This window comes from Magallana gigas, chromosome 1 (genome assembly GCF_963853765.1).
Source record: "Magallana gigas chromosome 1, xbMagGiga1.1, whole genome shotgun sequence".
Classification (NCBI taxonomy): domain Eukaryota; kingdom Metazoa; phylum Mollusca; class Bivalvia; order Ostreida; family Ostreidae; genus Magallana; species Magallana gigas.
Window position 1 is genome coordinate 23,601,001 of NC_088853.1, and position 20,936 is coordinate 23,621,936.

Sequence of the window (20,936 nt, forward strand, 5' to 3'; positions counted from 1 at the left end):
CAATGAACATAAATTTGCCCATGTAAGCGTTTTAAGATATCGTATTCATCGGTAAAAAGGCGACGAGGATAATGAATTTTAAAATCCTTTAAAAAGAAATCTGATTGTAATAAAATAATAACGGATACATATTTCTAGATCTGCAATACTTAAAATAACAAGATACGTCAAAACATCAGACCTATATCAATTATTTTGGCTGAAAAATCGAATTTAATTTGTATAGCTTTGTACGGAATTTTCCCTCCTGTTGACCTCGTGACGTCACTTCCGCTGAAGCCTCGTTATCGCCTAATTCTGTTTTCTCTTGATTAGATTTCCAAAAGCAGGTAAAAATAGCCACTTTGAAGAGGCGTAACTCCGTTATTTTTGCACCGATTTCGATGCGGTTTTTTGCATTAAATTTTGGTAAATAAACTCTTTAACATATGTTTCACATCGGCTGGGCTGCAGGTACCCTTTAAGGTCAAAACCATTATAATAAATGGATGATTTTTTTGTAAGGTAACATTCACATCATGTATGTTTAAATGTTAATTACACCAACATGATGAATTTTGTTTTGAAATGATTATGGCATATTACTCAATGGAGTATATAATGTTTAACTTTTCAACTGTTCTGGCAGACCCACCTTCAAGCAATATTGAATGAATGATGGTATCTCAATTTAATACCTATTTATGATTATGGATTGATTAAAAACAGTATCCGACATATTTTATATCTTTATCCAGGAAATAACCTGCAAATATTACTGATTTTGCATTAAGATACTTATTTTAAATTTATTTTGCATTGTTTATGTTTAATTAAATTAATTAGATTAATTATATCAAGGAGAATCCCAGTACAACATAATTGAATAGTTTTGGTTGGAAACACTGTTCCATTCATTGATGTTTGATACACATTTAAATTTATTAAAACCAGATAAAGTCATTAAGATGATAGAAATACTCTGAGGTTAAGGAAATGAAAATCTTTATTGCGTTTTTTACATACAATAGTAAGTGACTAGTGCCAAGATTCATGTCTAAGAAAAAAGTTGCTCAGTTAAAATGTCAATTTTACTGCAAATTACTCTCAAACGCTTAAAATATACATAATACGAATATACATCACATGGTATAAAAGATGCCCAAAAAATTATATAAATCTGTATTCACATACAAAGCTATAATCATAGGATGGTCTCCTGTCCAATAATTTATTGGTAGAAATTTCATATCTTAAATTATTTTCCCCGAATGATCTGGTTTCCTCCATGTATTGTCCTAAGAAACCCGGCATATTGGTACCATCATGGAATCTCCAAACGCTGTTGTCGTCCTTTATACCTTGAATCCATATGTCGTCAATTTCACTGTTAGCAACATTGTCTGAAAACATGATAGAGAGAATAATGAAGTGTTTTAGATGTTACACTGATTCAACATACAAAATCTATTATACATATATTAAAAGGTTAGAGGGCGACATACTATTTTATTTGCCCCGAGGTGACAGCATTATTTTTATATGCCGAAGGCACTCCATGGCTTTTCCTGTCACCAGGGGACGCATATTCTGGTATCTCTCCAAAGAAAACATGTAATATAACATTTTTAGATAATTAGTTTACGAACATGTTTATCTCCATAATAATATGTTGCCACATCATCATATTTTACAGATCAATGTGATTTGAAAAAAAAAATCCATCAGTGATTCCAGTCAAAATGATAATTTTTTTTCATCTAATGTTCCTTTAAAATCGCAGACGTTGATTTGACGTTTTATTGTATAAGAGTTGTTTACGTTTACTTAGCAACTTGCTCTTTGAATTTTGAACTCGACGTACTAAATATGCAGAAATAGATGATCACACGATGATAATATAACAGTTTTATGAGAGCAAATAACTATTTCCTCTGAAATATAATTGTTTCCGATGTTATTTAGCAATTTTCAGAGCACAGGATTAAAATCTCATTTCTGACATAACCCTCTCTCTCTCTCTCTCTCTCTCTCTCTCTCTCTCTCTCTCTCTCTCTCTCGTTGCTTGAGTGGTTGATGCTTATTATTCATCAAATCAATTAGAAATGACTTATTCTCTTCTTTAGTTATTAAAACAATACAATCCTATCGTTAATGATAAATGAGGTAATAAAAAGGTGAATAGTTTGCCCACCAAAATGATGGCATGTGTTACAGCCTGTAAATACGTAATTCCTTATTATTGTAAACGATTTATATACTATTAACCAACTTTTATTCGGTAAAATTAATTTTGCAAGGTTCGTGGGAGCCTCGTTGTTGCGAATATTTTTCGACGTGAACAAGTTCTTGCCGCACATATACAATAACAACACAACATAACAATACGGGTGTGGTTACGGTTTCTAGGCGAAAATTTGTCCTGGCGAAATACTTACTCTACTGTTCCTTGCTTAATAAGGTCGTCGTTTTTCTCTGTGAACGAGAGAAAAGTAAATATTCTTTCATATATTAATGCAGGGTAAATTCAACTGACTTGAAGTTAGTCCCCGCTTTAACACAGTAAAACTGCTTTTAAAGATAGTCTTGATAATTTCAAACAATGGGTATGATCATTACCAGACGAAAGACATATTACTATATTTTGATGCTGTTTTGTCATTAGATAGATACTGTAGTCTTTTTTATAACTAAGGGACTTTAAGGACTTAAAAAGGTAGGGGTTTATAGTCCTGCTCGCAAAATAAATTGCTTCGCATGACTTCTACATATTACACCATGGCAAGACTTGTACAATTTATAGAGTCGTCAACTCCCTGTGGAGCATACATGCACAAGCAGAGCTGCCAAATCACGGCACTGATGCTTTTCATTAGCAAGGTTCATCTCAAGTTCTGGTGTCATGTTTTGGTGACGCTAGGACCAATGATAGCTAAGATATATTTTTCAGCATCCTTGATAATAGAGATCAGGTTCTGCATCCGAGCTAGCTCTGCGATTCATTAATATTATAGTTAAATCAACTATGCATTTCATCTCATGTACAAATTGACGATTTTAACCCCTGGGTGGAGAGAGTGCACAAATAGAGTAAAGTAACTTGCCAAAGGTTACATTGTTATCACGATAGCGACCGACAGACCAGATTAAAACCCGATCCCACCTTGTCAAATTAAGTCGATGCTTCAACACATTTAGCTTATTTCTAATTGTTGTATTAAACCGTAAGAACATAAATCCGCAACGGGCAAATCATTTTTGTTATTTTTATATAGTTCATAAATTTCCAAAACTATTGGCGTTATTCTAAATCCACGAAAAAATGTTTTTTTCTGATTTGATCTGGTTATTGATTTTTTGTTTCAATTCATTTTTACTAAATATCAAAGAGAATTCGCTATTTTACATTTCATTTTTATTTGATATTTCAAATAAGTTCTTTCATTTCAATGTTATCCTTCCTGGACAAATCAATATTTTTTTTTTCATTTATTCTTTATAAATGCATGTGAAAATATTCAGAGCGAACTTAAAATCAAAATAGAGATTTATTTACCCGTTAGAATTTCTTAACTTATAAATGACAATGACAGAGACAATAGTTATACTCTGTCCCAAGTTTCTGTTTCTACCATATTTTGCTTGATATTTCGATAATCACAAATATCCTTGAGTCTAAATTACCTTTTTATCTGTTACTATGAAAAAGTCCAGAATATCTGTTTCGAAACGCAATCTCTACCTCTTTAAGTTTAAAAAAAAACCAACCCAAAATAGAAAGTCTAAGGGGATTTTGCATTGCACAATAACGTTGAAAAATTGTGCGAGGCTTCCCGTTTATGTTTTGAATGAAAAAAATATGCTTACATCCCCCATTAAAATTTTTTCTTAAGACATCTATTTTCGTTCCTGTAATTTTTTCTGAGTGAAAAGTAATAATATGTCAATGAAGACATCTTGGATCTTTTCCCTATTATCGATTTTAGTGGTATTTCTTTCACGGGTATGTGTAATTTTATTAAAAATCATCAAAAAGTGATAGAAGCAAAAGCACGTGGCAGACTAAATTATAATCATTTTATATAAGCATACCTCCAACAAAACGTATAAAAGTGCGTCTCATAACTGGTGTGTCTATTTTCACCAGATCCCCATCATCAGCTGAGCATTCATGTCTGGCATTGGTATAATTAGTGGGCGTAGCAACAAATTGCAGGCAAGCTCTTGTAGAATTTGACCACACATTTGTATAACCGACTGGACATGCTAAAACAGTTTATAAAAACGATTACATCGACAAAATGCTACATTTTTTATCAGAAACATTTAACTACAGTATTCATTATCTCGACATATGTGTTTTGCTTTTTTTTTAATCAAAGATAAATTAAAAACTTCAAAAGTTTAATTCAAAAGTAGTATTATTTTAGAAACGGTATCTATGTCAATAAAATTCTGCATAACACAAAATGGGATCATAATTAATCCACCAGTCTCAAACTATCTGGGTTTTTTTTTTATAAATGAAGACCAGAATACAAAGAGTTGGAGGCAATTTGTATTGAGCCTTTGAAAAGCAAAGCTTGGGTGTATGCAGGCACATCGCTGATTAATTATAAATAGCAAAGCTGTTAAAATACATTAAAAAAAATCCCCTTTATCGTTTCTGTTTGTTGCTTGCAGATTTTTTTTTATTATTTTCTTAAAAGCGTCTTTTATTACAAAATCTATTACAGTTATTTCTAGGATCAAAGATATAGCGCGAAAATTGTTCTACAAAATACCACAAACGTCATCAGTAAATAATAATTTAAAAAGTTCTACAACTCTGCCAATCAAAAGTCTTAATTCCAATTAAAACGATGTGCACTGTCCCATGTGAGCTCTAAGCGTTGTCCCACGGATCTCTGTGACACATTTTCACTGGTTGTGTTTACATAAAATAAATTAAGATTCGTATTATGATTTTATAAGATATCTTATATTATTTTAAGGAATATCATTCAACGATGTTTTATTATTACATAAAAAATCATTCTGGTATCCTATGATTGATACATATATCTATAACTAAACCGTTTGGGGTTAAACGGAACAGCCGTTTAATAAAAAGGAACAGCCGTTTAACCGGCTTAGATCGTCTCTCTATAGGAAAACGATAAGTGGAGAAGCTGAAATGTAAGCATAATAGAATTAAGATTCTTTTTATCGTAAATTTTGAAAAATGTACAATCATGTGGCCTCATTGTTCTCGAAACTTTGTTTAAGATATAACGCCTTAGTTTTTATATTTCAAAACAGCAACAAAAATCCAAACTGCTTTTATATATGAATGACGTGAATTCTATGGCGAACCGTACGTGCCTAGTTTTCCCACATGTAACGATCGTTGTGTTACCCGTTGCAAAATGTGTTGCAACGGATTATCAACTGCGCCTTAAACAATCTGATTTAAGCTTTTAATATGGAAGTCTGATCAAGTTAATAATTGCCTTCTTACATCAATCAGGAAGTTAATATAATTGAAACTGTGAGAAGTTAGTAACAAAAATGTGCCCGGCTCTTAGAACTTCAGAAATGTGATTAAGCCAAAATAAAAAAAATATATTGTTTGTTTGGAATCGCCCCCATCTCATTGAAATGCTACCGGCCAATAATTAAAAAAAAATAAATAAAGAACTGTTTTTTTTAATTTGGAGATTTATATTTTTCACCAATTTTCAGTCTGTTAAACTCTAAACTCCAAGTTTAAAAATGAAAAAAGTCCATCCCTCCAGCGTCTAGAAACCTTCAGGTGGCAATTCAAAACAAACATATTTTTAAGGATGGCCTTATTATTATATGTATTTGATTCAAACCTTTCAAAGTGCAGTTCAAGTTTGTCATCCAGAGTCCGTTATATAAACAGACAAAGCGTTCAGAACGTTGTTGTTGATACTCAGAAGAGCACGTTATGTTGATCCTTCTCCCAACGGGATACCACAGTCTATATATATATCTAGTATCCTATGATATATATATATATATAAATATATATATATATATATATATATATATATATATATATATATATATATATATATATATAAATCTGATTTAGGCATTGAGGAGACCATACCCTAAAATGTAGTTTAGGGAGACAATATACAAAATTTTTATATGTGCATATTTTTTATTGCAAATAGTCATTTAGAGGTCTTCAAGATTCAAATAACTTTACATGTGTTTTAATTTTTCAATATATCTTGTCCTTAAAAAAATACAGCAAAAATGGTCTCCTTAATATTTTGTTACTCTCTCATAAGGCTTAAGGAGACCGTGCATATATTTTCATATATATTTTTTATGGCTTAAGTAGACCATTCTTTTTTCCCATAATTTTCATGATTTGCAAGTGCTCTATCATTTTTTATCGCCACGCAACATAGAATTAAGATATAATGCAAGGTCACTGTGTACATGTGCATGTATATGTAAGCTTTGTTAATATCTCACATAGTTGATGGTGTGGACTTTTAATATTCATAGATGGTCATTTAGAGAACTGTGGAATGGCAATAATCTCACATCTGTTTTAATTTTTCATTACTATTAGCCCTTAAAAATATACTATATTGTCCCTCTAATATTTTGCTACTGTCTTATGCGGCTATGGGATACCGATAATACATTTTTATTAATATTACTTAATTAGGGTTTAGGTAGACCATTCTTTTTTTTTAACCATAACCTTCGTGATTTGCAAGCCCTTTAATTTTCACTGCCCGGTTTTTTTTCGCATGTCACGAAAATTTGCGAAAATGGGGAAAATATGTAGCATTTTAAATTTGCGTCCCTACTGAAGATTATCTTCTCAATTCAATCCATTCTACATGTATCCTAATGTGTTTTAGAATTTCACATAAATAAATGAAAAAAAAAACAACATTTCAAGTTCATGAACAAACTTTACTAATCATAAAAACTAATTTCAAATAGATTTCATTTATAATTTATGGACCAGGGTGTAAACATTAGTTCAATTTTGAAAGTTTAAACAATTAATCATTTCAAATTTATTAATAGAGCAATCATTTCCATTCAAAATTCAGTGTACATAACATGTCCATTATTTTGGTGAACTTGCAGTTCAATTACAACAGTTTCATTTTTTTCTGTGCAACAAAATCATGTATGTAAGGATCTGTAAATTTATGAAATCAAAATATTCATAATCTATTTTCAACCTTCATATTTCAAATTTCATACATTTCAAGAAAATAAAGCTTTTAAAATTGATTTACTTAATATTCTTCATAATTCATATATAACAATAAAAAAAGGTGATCAAAGATCACGTATTGAATGAACCATTCATTAATAAATGTTAATGAATAACATTGATAATAAGTACACATGTAAGAAATTGACAAAGTTTAAAAGTTACTCTGGGAGCAAAAATGACTGATCAAATGCATGGCAAAAAAAATATTAAAGGACGAACAGGATTATGCAGCTAAAAAAAATTCAAAATTTTCAAACATAAAGACATTAGGATGTCGTCTGCAATACATATCACGTTTAGGGGCCACTTTCTTGCCTTATAAGAAACAAAGGTAATCACAGATTACAAAGCACCGAGACGAGGCATCACCTTTATAAAGCATCACCTTTATGAGACCACCTTTATCATATTACCTGAAAATCATAGTTAATGATCTTGGATATCTATGGATACTGTTTCGAAACAATATCATATTACTATATCATATGTTAAAAAATTGGATAATAATCATATGTTCATTTCATATATTAATATAAGATACACACATATAATAATAAAAATAAAATACTGTAATAAATAATGATGCAATATGATATTGTAACATATGATATGACATAGTGTCATGTTAAATACATTATTGCATTTGATCACATAATACAATATCATAATATATGACACAATGTCATATCACATAATACATCACAATTTTGTAACACATTATATTATATTGTATACTTAAGTATGGTATTGTATGATATTATATCATATTTGATACATAATATGATATTGTATCATAAGATACAATATAACTTGATTCAACATTGTATCAAATCATATGATACAATATCATGTGATACAGTAATATATTATATAATACAATATCACTTTATACAATATCGTATCATATGTTACAATATTATATATTCCAATATCAAATAATATTATTTCATGTGATAGAATAATATATTATATAAACCAATATCATTTTATACAATATCATATCATGTGATATGATATTATATATTACAATACAATATTGTATCATATTATACCATATTAAATATGGCAATATAATATGAAACAATAGCATGTGATAAAATAGTATATAATACATTATCATTTTATACAACATTGCATCATAATAAAAAATACTTTACATTACAATATAATGATACAATATCATATCATAATGCACAAAAATATTGATACAATATCCTACTAACTTTTTATAATATAATATATGATATAACATTGTATCATATAAAACAATAGTGTATCAAATCTGACAATACTATATCATATGAATCATGTTATATCATTTAACAACAAACACAGCTATCAATCAGGTTAGAGTGAGGTAGGATATTCTTTTTAAACATCCTTGATAATAGAGATCAGGATCTGAAACTGAAGCAACCTCTATGATTCATTTATATTATAGTTAAATTAACTATGCAAGCTATTGTCTATAAATCATGTGACCTGTTCCAAAATAACTAAACCTCATCCAGCATCCAAAACCTATGACTCAGATTCGGCATTCAAGCCTGCCAGATGCATCAGTATCATAAGACGCATCATCAATTCAAGTTTGGTTAAGTTAGGACCAGTCATTACTAAGATATAATTTTAGCATCCTTGATTATGAAGATCAGGCTCTGCATCTGAAGCTACCTTTGCAATTCATTTATATTATAGTTAAATCAACTATGCAAGTTTGAAATAGTACTAAATAAATTTAATATATGACCTGTTCCAAAAAACATAACCTCATCCAGCATCCGAAACCTATGGCTAAGATTCAGCATACAAGCCTTTCAGGTGCATCAGTATCTTAAGAAGTCTGGATCAGTAGTAATTTAGAAATTGCTATCAAAGGCCACCCGCACCAAACACTTTAACCTGTTCCAAAAACCTTAACCTCCAGCATCTAAAATTCATTGCCCAGATTCAGCATCCAAGTTTTTCAAGTTCATAAAAAGGTCCAGATGCATCATCCATGCAAGTTTGGTGAAGATAGGACAAGAAATAACTAAGATAAAGGACCTGCAACAAAAACTTTTACCAGGTCCGGACGCCAACGCCAGCAGTATAGCATAAGTTCCCCCGAACTTCGTCTCGGTGAGCTAAAAATAAATTATCATACATGCCCTACGTCTTGTTGTTACATTACAGTTACATTATATGTAAAATGATGAGATTCATGTTTGCTTTTTCATTGATTTCATTTCATTTAATTTTTTAAATGTCCTAAGTCTTGTTGTTTTTCTCTCGTTGAAGATTTTAGATCTAATCTTCAAAAATTTGGTCCTCTCATCAAGCCGTTCCAATGAATACATTTCATGTTTTTCCAAAAACTCCTGGATTTCTCTTTTACCTTGAAAAGATTTTAAAAATAATATGAACAATCAGAATTATTATATTGTTACATATTCATGTAAAAAGGATAATACCTATGTATAGATTCAAGGCATACCATACTCTGTATGGTTTTTGCTTCCACTACTTCTTGCTGAATATTTTGATTTTCATAAATACATTCATGCTCGAACTACATTCATCCACTTATATGTCAAGATTATCTGTTTTGAAATGCCCCCTCTACCGCTTTAGGCTTCAATACACAACCCAAAATAGAAAGCCTATAGGGATTTTGCATTGCATCGGCCATGAAATAGCCTGGATGACATAATTGAAAAATTGTATGAGGTATTTCAAGTGGGTTCCGAATGGTGAAAAGATGTAAACATTTCACATTATAAATCTCCATGAGAAATTTGTTTCTATTCCTGTAACGGTCACCTGAGTAGCATATAACCCATACACAAACTTGTCGAGGAGTCTCATATATGCATTTAATTAATTAGGTTTTATTCTGGAGTAGAAAAATTATAAATTAGTAATGACGGCCATCTCCCTGCCTGAAATCTTTCAAAAAGAACTGTGAAACCTACAATTTTGGCAAAAAACTTAAAAGATCGGGTCTACAAAATCATGAATTCAGTTTCCTTTCAGGTGTGTGGGAGTAAAAAGGATGATTTTTTAACATTATATGCAATAACACCTATACATCCATTTTGGCCCTGCCCTAGAGTTAAAACCCATACTCCAGGGGACATGAAAATTAAAATTTCAGTAGAGGACTTCCTGGTAAACATAATTATAGGTCAGTTTTTTATACAGATGTGTGAGAATAGAGAAGAAAATGTTATAACATTATATGCATTAACACTATATTGCCTCCCCCCTCATGTCCTGAACCCCTGACCCAGGGGCCATGAATTTTACAATTTAGGTAGAGGAGTTAGTGGACATCGTAACCATGTATTCAGTTTTTTGCCCACATGTGTGGGAGTAGAGAAGAAGATTTTTTAAGATTTAAAACATTTTACTATATGGCCATATTCGCCCCACCCTAGAGCCTGAACCCCTGACCCGGGGGTCATAAATTTCACAATTTTGGTAGAGGGCTTCATGGACTTTATAACCAGATATATATCTATATTTATATGGGAGTAGAAAAGAAGATTTTCTAAGATTTAATACATTTTTACTATATGGCAATATTGGCCCCACCCTAGAGCCTGAACCACTGACCCAGGGGTCATGAATTTCACAATATGGACATCACTATCATGCATTTAGTTTTAACAAATATATATGGGGTAGAGAAGATTTTCTAAGATTAAATACATATATACTTTATGGCCATACTGTCCCCATTCTAGAGCCTGAACTCCTGACCCAGGGGCCATGAATTTCACAATTTATGTAGAGGGCTTCATGGACATTATAACTATGCAACCAGTTTTTTCCTAACATGTGTGGGAATAGAGAAGAATATTTTTTAAAATTTGGCTCATTTTTTGCAAATTTTGCCCCACATGTGGCGCCCCGGGGGTAGTAGAGCCATGAATTTTACAATTTAGATTCCTCTCACCATAGAGATGCCTCACATCAAAAATGGTAATAATCAGCCCTGTAGTTTTAGAAGAAGAATTTAAAAATGTAAAATTGTTAAGGCACGATGCACGATAACGGACGAAAACGGATTGCAATAAACTCAGGTGACCTAAATATTGCTAATTCATCAAATTGTGGATAGATAGACCAAGCAACAAAGATATATCACCTGAGCTGCTTTTAGTCTTCTTGGCTGCAACTGGGCTTGCAAGAACTTTAGTTCCATTATCACCTTCGATCTCAAAGAAGCACTCTGTAATAACAATATCATGAATATCTTACTTTGCAAATACTAAGGACAGGCATGCATAAAACGTAATGAAAAGAGAAAACAAACATTATGGATGGGTTTTAATTATTAAACGATGCAAATCAATGTACCATTGTCATCTTAAAGAAAGAAAGAAAATTATTGAGAAAAGTTTTTATCATTTCAGTAATATGACTTCTATTACCCCCCCCCCTCACCACTACCACACACAGATTCACACAAATAAAAAAAAAGACTGATCACCTTGTGGTGTAACATCCGATGCATTTGCATTTCCACTCTCGCAGGGTTTGGACATCAAATCTTCTTCAGTCACATGTGATTCAGGTGCTGTACTTGGACCTTTAGGATTGTGCACATGTAACTCCGACACTCACCCTTTTAGATAAAATTTCAAAAATGTATACAAATACAAAAATTATTTAATGAAGAAAAAAGAAAAAGAAATACATACACAGTGATTTACCACACTAAAGCACTGCCCATATGCAAATGTGGGGGTATTTTACCCAGTTTTAAGCTTAAGTGTAAATTTTCCCTTACATGTAAATAATCCCTTTTACAGTATTGAAAGTGGTACTCAGCAAATGTTATTAAACACTTTACATTTTCATTACTATCTGAACATTTCTTGAAAGTCAAATGGAATTGTGCACTACAGCCTCTGTCACAAGTCAAAAGGAAATAACTCCATCTATACATTGTCATTCAAAAGCCAGAAGCCTAACACATTGCTGCAATAATGTAGCCCTCTCCTGTTTTTTTTTTTTTGTTTTTTTTTTGGGGGGGGGGGGAGTAAACATCAGTTATAAAAAAATCGGAGAGGGCTACATTGTTGCAGCTACATATGTATGACTATCCTATTATCAAACAAGAAAAACATTCACAAAATAGATTGAAACAAACCTATCAAGTTGACTTCTTTCATCACAGGAACTGAGAGAGGGAAAACAATGGTATGGAACTGCAAAAGATCAAAGAATCGTTATTGCATAAATAAAGTTTAAAACAAGAAATCTTTTAAAGAAACAGTTGCCCCTTTTGTGGCTTTATCAATCTTAAAATGATTACTTTCTTTCACAAGTCAAAATTAATTATTCTTACTAGACTTTGACCCGTGCGTGCACGGGTTGACATTGCATATGATATCGGATTTTCACTACATCGACGCACTGTATCGTTTACAATTACAGAACCAAGCTTTAAGCCTACAATAATGCTATTAATTTCACTACACTCTGCTTAGTTATAATAATCTGACAGGAATGCCTCCCATATACCCGTAATGTAGCAGAAAATTGCAGAATCGCTCCGAATCGATTTTTGAGAAAAATAATGAAGTTGTATTGAAAATAACAGTCAAGTTATTCATAACAATCCATTCTGAGGCTGTAAATACTTTTCATCTAAATATTTAATTCATATTATTGAAGGAATCAACACTTTTTTGCTCGCTTCAAAATTACACACCATGTTGATATTCGGATCTCTTGGGATTTTACTCTAACACAGTGTATTTATATTTAGGAATATTATTACATATAGGAGAATTTATTACATCCATTACATTCCACTCATATCATGGAAATCAAATGCATTATCACAGCATTAGGGAGACCAGACAAACATGTTAATTGTTATACATAATAACATTGCAATATATGGACAAATATTGAAGTTTATTCACATGAAGATTGCTTATAGCATGAGGCTGTGTCATGACCTTGACCCAAAGGCAATTGAGGAAATTCAAGGTCATTGTTTTAAAAATGCTTAATACCTATCTGTGCCATGTCATGTATTAATGGAAATATTAGAAGCTCAAATTTGACACATAAAATTATTTTTAGATTCTCATCCCTGTCTCTCTGAAAATGGCCTGCCTCAATGATTTTTTTTTTTTTGTGGAAATTTTTTTTTCTAAAAAAGTTGGGCTCCGTATACCAATAATTGCAAATGTCCTCATGCATTAACAGTTCACTTAAAATAAAAAGGAATTAAAGGATAGAAATCGGTTGGTTTACTAATATCAGCATTAACAGTTTTAAAAAATAGAGCAGTTGTTATTTATAGAAAAAGAACAGTGAAATAGATTCATCCAATATTTTCAATAATAGCAAAAATACACGTGTTATGATTTTTTTCTTAGTGGGGGGTATCAATTGTGAGCTTGCTCACAGTACCTCTAGTTTCAGTAGGAAGTATACATCACAATATGCAGGTGTCCTGCACCACCTTTAAGCTGTTAACCTAATAAAATAGTGCAAGGGGTTTTGACGAATAGGATATAAAAATACATGCATGTTACAAATAACTGATCTTTGTCTGAAGTTACGTACACAACACAGGTCCACAGGTCTCAATAGCGGGTACTAGTTTTAACCCAGCTCTTCGATTAAATGGGTTTCACGTGGTGTGTGTGGTTTCCATATGCAGAAAAGGATTAGTTAACATGCATAAACATTTTTTTGTGATGATCAGCTAAAGGGATTCATATTGTGCTCTAATTGGATTATCATTATGATGTTGACCAATATAGGTTAGCATAATACATGTATAGCTCTGAACCAATGAAACAGGAAAATACAAAATATCTTCTTATGGCATTATGATGCATCAAATGGTGTAAATTACATGACCCCCAGGTGTTGTCTTTAACCCCCCCCCCCCCTTATGAAATAGGAAATGATGATACACTGTATGCTTTCATAACTTTTGAGATCCTCATCCCTAAACTATATAATTTATTCTTGCTCTTTGTGTCATTGTGCATCAAATTGTATAAAGGTTATGCCCCCTTGGAGACACCCTGATATTCTAGAAATAGAACAAAATAATGAATTTTATCTTATTCACATGTAGTGTTTGATCCATGTGGGTAATTCCTAGCCTAATGATGACACTGCTTTGTTTAGGAGACTTTACAATTGCCTAAAATAGGCAATACACATACATATTACATTTTGTTTATATATCTCAAAAACTAAATTAAGCAATTTCCAAAATGTTGATGTGCATTAGGAGAGAAAAAGCAATCAAGAAACAATTTAAAATTTCCTACTACACATGTTAAAGAAGACTGAATCTTTAGAACCAGGTTATAATTTGGGGGGGGGGGGTGTGGAGTATACAAATTTATAATTAAGGTCTTATAAGACCTTATACTGATTCTGTTGATAATTCTTTTTTTCTTCTAGACGTTTTTTTTTTTTAATTCGAATATCTTGCTTGTTTTTTTTTTTCAATAAAGTTCAAATTTTCAGGGCTTATTGGTAATTACCACTCCTCAATAAGTACGGAAAATCGTTGAAATCAACACTTCTTGTACCGAGTTATTCCCCTTTTTAAAAAAAAAATATAGGCATTTCTGTGCACGCAAAGGCTCTAAAACCGCCAATAGCATGTGTTACAAAGTCACAAATATTAAAAAAAGATACTTTGAACATTGTCCTCCGAGTTTTGTTTTTACAATTTTCCCCCTTTAAAGTTTCAAAAATAAGTTTGAATTTTGTGCTTCAAAAATGCTGATTTTTGGTTGTGTTTTTGTCTCGTAGCTCTTAGTTTAAACTTTTCTCTGAACACAAACAGAACAAAATATGTGCAAAATATCAACGGCTTTCACTTGACACCATTGAAAAAGGGCTGGCCCCTTAAATTAGGGGTCTAAAGCCCTTAAAAGTCTTTGCTTTATAACTCAGAAATTGTTAATATTTTGCTATAGCTGCCGATAGAAAAGTTGTTTATTATGGTGTTATCAATATGCGTTATTGCATATATCAAACTCCTTACATGTTTATTTTTTTCTTAAGGATGGCGTTTACTAAGAATGAAAAAAAATCCACTGATGATAATGGAAAATCATCTATTGTAAGTTATAAACCTTTGCTTGTGGTGTTTTTTTTTTTCATTTTAAAAGTAGGTAAAAGACCTTCCTTTTTAGTTAATGGCCATTGAATATTTTGTGAAAAATCAAGAAAAATCCCTTAAAATTTTAAAATTTTAAATTTTTACACTACGATTAAGATTTTCTTAATCGTAAAAACATTATAAATAATAAAACACTTAAAAAAAGATACAGTTTATAAATGGTAGTGGTACTAAACAAGTACAAAGCATTAAGATTTCAGCAACAATTTTTAAAAATAGTTCAGTTCGAATTTCCTCTATCAGTGTTCCAATCCCTACCCATTTTTGATCCAATTTTACCAAAAAAATGATGATGATGATAATACAAAAACATTTATAATATTGAACTAGTAATATTGACCTTATTCTGTTGGCACCAAATTTTTATAATGTCAATGATTAAAAATTTGAGATGTTGTGTCTTTTATCGTTTATAAGCATTTTTCAATATTTTTGCAATTCGTGCCATAAGACTAGTTTACTGAATAAGTGAGGTAAAACCAACAGAAAATATGGAGATTGCAGGGAATAAAATCTAAACTTTTAATATCAGAGTACTGCCAAATTTTTTCAGCAGAAAAAAAAATCTGCAGAATTTATGCTGAATTTCCTCTGTTTGTCTAACATTCTATTTTTGTTTCAGCGTAATCCCATGATAAAGTAAATATATTTAATGGTTTGTCAAGAATAATTCATTTTATAAATATTTTGTGATTAGAACAAATTTTACTCATTACATTGAATTTTATAGCAATCCGAATTTGAGAACTCAAATCCTGAGTAAAAAACACCCTTAAAACGATTTATGTATTAATACTTTACAAGTAACTCTTGATGGCTCGAACTTCGATCGCTCGAAGTGATTCTCCGGTTCCGATTTTTTCCAATAGAACTAAGTTAATTTACTCTCTTGATCTCTCAAAACCCTTGATCCCTCCACGTCAAACAGCAGTCCTGTTATTCATAAGAAATTGTTTTTACTCTCGATACCTCAAAGTGGATGTCTATATGAAAGCGTTACCTAATTTTAACACCTACTTGGTCATTTAAAGGGCTCAAGGCATTAGATTCAGGACCCGTGTAACGGGATGTTCAATCAGGTGAAAATTGTCCTGCAAGTTGAAAATTGTTCTTTGATTGTGCATACCGTTGCCTAAATTATAATTAACACCGACCATCTTAAGATTATTTACAAAAATGTACATAGAATCTTATTTATTCAAAACGAGAGAGAGAGAGAGAGAGAGCAAAGAGAGAGAGAGAGAGAGAGAGAGAGAGAGAGAGAGAGAGAGAGCCAGCAGTGAGTAGTTAATGACTTAAATAAGAGTAAGATTGAGGGGAAAACATACAAGTTGAGTTGATGCCTAAGGAAACGACCTCACAATAGTACATCGCATAATATTTGTTTTCTTAAAATCTATGGCATATTTTCAACTCATCACATGCCAAAAAATACTACTGTAAAATATAACTAATTTTAAAGAACATGTCTATGCATAATTTGCATAATATATTACTTAGTCTGGGGCTCTTGTGCAATATTAACAAAACAAATGTAGCAATAGTGTTCTTGAAGTGTTTGTTAAAAGCAATTCTAAGAAAATAATGAATTTTTCTTCGAATTATATCTATATTGAGATTCTAACAATAATTAAAGCAACGTTTTTTTCTGTTCTCGGTTTAATAACTGATACATAACACACATCTGTTACGATGTCTTGCACAATCGCGGTAAAATCGGGGCCCCGCGATCACCGCGATGACAACACCGCGACGGTGTATCGCGAAAAGGATGAAAACACCATCACGGTGTAGCAGGGCAATATGAGATCCGCGTTGGCCATAGTGTATTAAATCGTTTTCTGTCTAAATAATAATGTATAAACATAAATTTATGTTTATTAATTCCAAATGAAATATTATCAGATAATCTAAGAAACAGTTATAAATTTTCCTAGTATACTTTCTGTACCGATTTTTATGTTGACAACTCTGTTTTGGCTAGTCATCTCTTGCTTGCAATGTTTGCGATTAATTTGAACGTCATTTGCAAGTACATGTCTTTACTTTTTGGGGGGCAATATCTTATTTATGAACACAAACAATGTCGTGGCATATTCTTTTATATGTATTGATATTCATATATTTAGACACAGTCTCATTTGCAGTCCTATATAAAACAACAGTGAACTATACTGATAAAATTTCATTATCTCGGACGAGACTGTACGTGAGAATCCCACGCACTTTTTTTTCGTCCTATATAAAACAACAGTGAACTGTACTGATAAATTTTATCTCAGACGAGACTGAAAGTGGAAATCCTGAGTACAACATTTCTCGTTTTCATTTTAACAACTGTCCAGAATGAACTGTGGGTTCTTTTCATATTTTTTTCGAGTTTGTGCTTTTATTATTCCAAGCATAATATTGCAAAGCTGGGTTTTCTCATCACCATACTGGGTAAAACACAACGAAAAATCAGAATGTTTTCTAGGAGTTACCAAAAATCACGGATGTCCAGATAATGTTGAAGGTAAAAGAAATACCACATATAAAATATTCAAAATATAAAAGCATTTGTTTTTTAGTTTTGTATGACTCCCACTATTTACTACTGAAGGACTTGGTGACACAATTTACCTGCTTCAGCTGATCTCGTTAGTGATTACAGTCCTGGCAGCTATATCGACGATGTGCTACAACAACTATGATGGATTTGACGATGATGGCGATAATGGTGGTTTTTGTTTCTGTTTCTGTTCAAATGTTTTAGCCTTTGGCCGGTTGATGTATCGTCTTTATTTTATTTCAGGTATGATATCTTTTATTGAATTTTATCAATTTTATTAATGGTACTTAATAATATGCGTATGTTATTTAGATCCACGATTTGGATTACAGACAAAAAGAAATGAAATGCACCAAATGCTCGTAAAACACGATAAAAGTATCCGAAAAATTAAGCACGGTGTTTGTATTTGATGTACAAAGGCTAAATAGGAAAAGAAAATAAGGCAGTTTTGTAAAAATCTGTAGGTACCAGATGAAAAACCGTTGTTTAGAGAGTATATAACCACTTTTTTGTGTGGCTAACCTGTCAGGTGAGATATTTACCTTCAAAAATAAATATCTTCGGTAAAATTATAAATCCTACAGGAGAAATAATTTTCCTAAAGGATTTTCAAAGAATTCTATAGAAGTTATATTTTCTGTAGAAGAAATGTATTTCCTGCAGGAACTTGTTTGAGACAGGTAGTCTGCCTAAATTAAGGTTTCCTATCGGATTTAAAATCATATTGTTTTGTAAAAATCATGTTTAAATTTAAATCCCTATAACAAGTTCTTTTATTCATGTAGAGAATGTCAAATATCCAATAAGAAAATTGTATTTCCTTTGAGAAGATTTATTCTTCTGTAGGTATTCATTTTTTAAAAGCAAATATTTTAGCTGACAGGTGAGATACATTGAAAACAAAAGTTATTAAACACTTATTCAACAATGATCTATCATATGACATTTTTAACTTTTCGGTATACGCAGGTTAAGGTCGATTACAGATTTAAAATTTTGCGCCCTTTGGGCCGGGTATTATGCAATACTATCGTTCATCGCAAATGCTAAGTAAAGTGCCCAAATAAATGTTTTCATGTAACGTTTCTACTGAAAAAAAAACACTTTTCATAAAAATTATATTTAGTGAAATGAATAAACATGCATATTTTATTGCATCGTCAATAAATAAAATCAAAAATATAAATTGCAAAATAAAACATAAGCGTGATCTTTTCGTGTTTTGTGTGAGTGAAATTATATAATTTTTATTTATCACAAGACTCCTGAAGCGAGTGCAAAAAATGCCGTATTGGCACTGACACAATTATCCGGCACAGTGTTAAATTAAATGCTTCCTCAACCTACCTGTGAAAAAAATGAATTCATCGAAGAACTAATACGTATGATTCTTGAACGATTGTGAGCAAAGAAGATGTCAAGTGAAATAGAGCCGTTTCGAAATCCCGGTACAAGAAGGAATAAGATGTTTAAAGATATCATTAAACTTTCCAAGCGTCATATTGACGTCATATTGGATATTGCAGTACTCCCTAGTGATAAAAAAAATGTTAAATATATATAACATTTGGTTACAATATACTCTTAAGTAAAGTGAAATAGATTTCCTAATACATAAAACAAACTTCGGTCATAAATAAATAAATTTAGTTATGACTTTCACGAAATATACACGATATAGTGTTACATGGTATACATATGTTGTTTTTCTTATTAACCCTCCCACGTGTTTTTAAAAATATTCACTGTATTCATTGCATTTGTATACTGTATATCAATTGTAATTGTAAACTTCTACAGAAGCGCTGTCAGAAATCCATCGACGTAAAAAGTACGCGACAATGTATGATTTTGCCTATAAACCTCTCACTTGTGGTCATACATTTTTATTTAAGGATTTTTGAACTTTTTGTGTTGCATGGTTGTTGCCGTGAACTTCGACAAAAACGACAAAGGATTTCCGTTTTATCTCTGTTTGGTGGTCTCCTGTAACGTAATCTGCCAGGTATTGTTACTTTTATGAAAATTAGGTAATGTTACGCACGTGACCATGATAGTGAGGGATATTTGCTTTTTTTATCTGCAATGTTTTATTGATAAAATATTCAAATCACGTGATATAATATGATGATCAACGAACAAAGATCAATACTTACATTATGAAAAATGTACCAAATACTTGTATATGTAAGAACTAGCTAAGGTCAATAATTAAAATGATACTTTACTAATATAGATGCCGCTGTTTGAATCCTTGCGAAAACTAAAGAGGACAACGGCACAGACACACTAACCAAAGATAATGGGATAATGTTTATCACATAATCGAGCACAGATTCAGTTATCTTCAACGCTACAAATCATGGGTAAAGAGTTGCGATGATATTCAACATGATTTGTTTGTGATTGTTACTTTACATTTCTAATATTTGTTCACTATTAATATTTATTCAAATCTTTATGAATTATGTATTTTTATTGATTCTGCTGTATCGTCACAGATCACTGATACAAAAATGTATGAACATAAAAGTATCAAAACAAATGAACATAATTGTAGACGATACAAAAAAAACCAAAAAACCTTAATTGTGCATACAGATATATTGTGTTCTGTTTGCAAAGTTTAAAATTTTGAATATATCTGCCAAAATATATATGCACCATAGAATTTACACTTTTCATACTTACTTGTAATCCTAGAAATAATGTAAGAAAAAAAGAAAATGAAACGTAAAACATAATTAAACATCATATATATCCTTTTGATTTATGAAAACAGAAGAAAAAAAACCTTAATTTGAGAGAATAAAACAAAAAGTTTGATACTAGTTCTAACTTATTTTAATTTTTATTTGTATTTATAATCTTTAAAAAAAAAATTTGCCCGTATTTAACTTTGTCTTATTCGCGATTTCAGTCTTATAAATCTTACAAATGTGATTGATAAAAATTTGTAAATAACTTTCCTTTTGTTT

At 31.3% G+C, this 20,936-nt stretch overlaps 2 long non-coding RNA genes across 2 annotated transcripts; one reads left to right on the forward strand and one right to left on the reverse strand.

The window, feature by feature from the left end:
• Positions 1–9,120: 9,120 nt before the first annotated feature.
• On the reverse strand, positions 9,121–12,551 carry LOC136276535 (uncharacterized). Its single transcript, XR_010715031.1, has 4 exons — positions 12,384–12,551; positions 11,721–11,855; positions 11,376–11,459; positions 9,121–9,620 (listed from the first exon to the last, which is right to left on the reverse strand). It is a non-coding gene; the product is annotated as an uncharacterized lncRNA (long non-coding RNA).
• A 5,131-nt stretch (positions 12,552–17,682) lies between these two features.
• On the forward strand, positions 17,683–20,372 carry LOC136273529 (uncharacterized). The gene is made up of 4 exons (XR_010711690.1): positions 17,683–17,919; positions 18,007–18,198; positions 19,854–19,963; positions 20,195–20,372. It is a non-coding gene; the product is annotated as an uncharacterized lncRNA (long non-coding RNA).
• Positions 20,373–20,936: the final 564 nt, after the last annotated feature.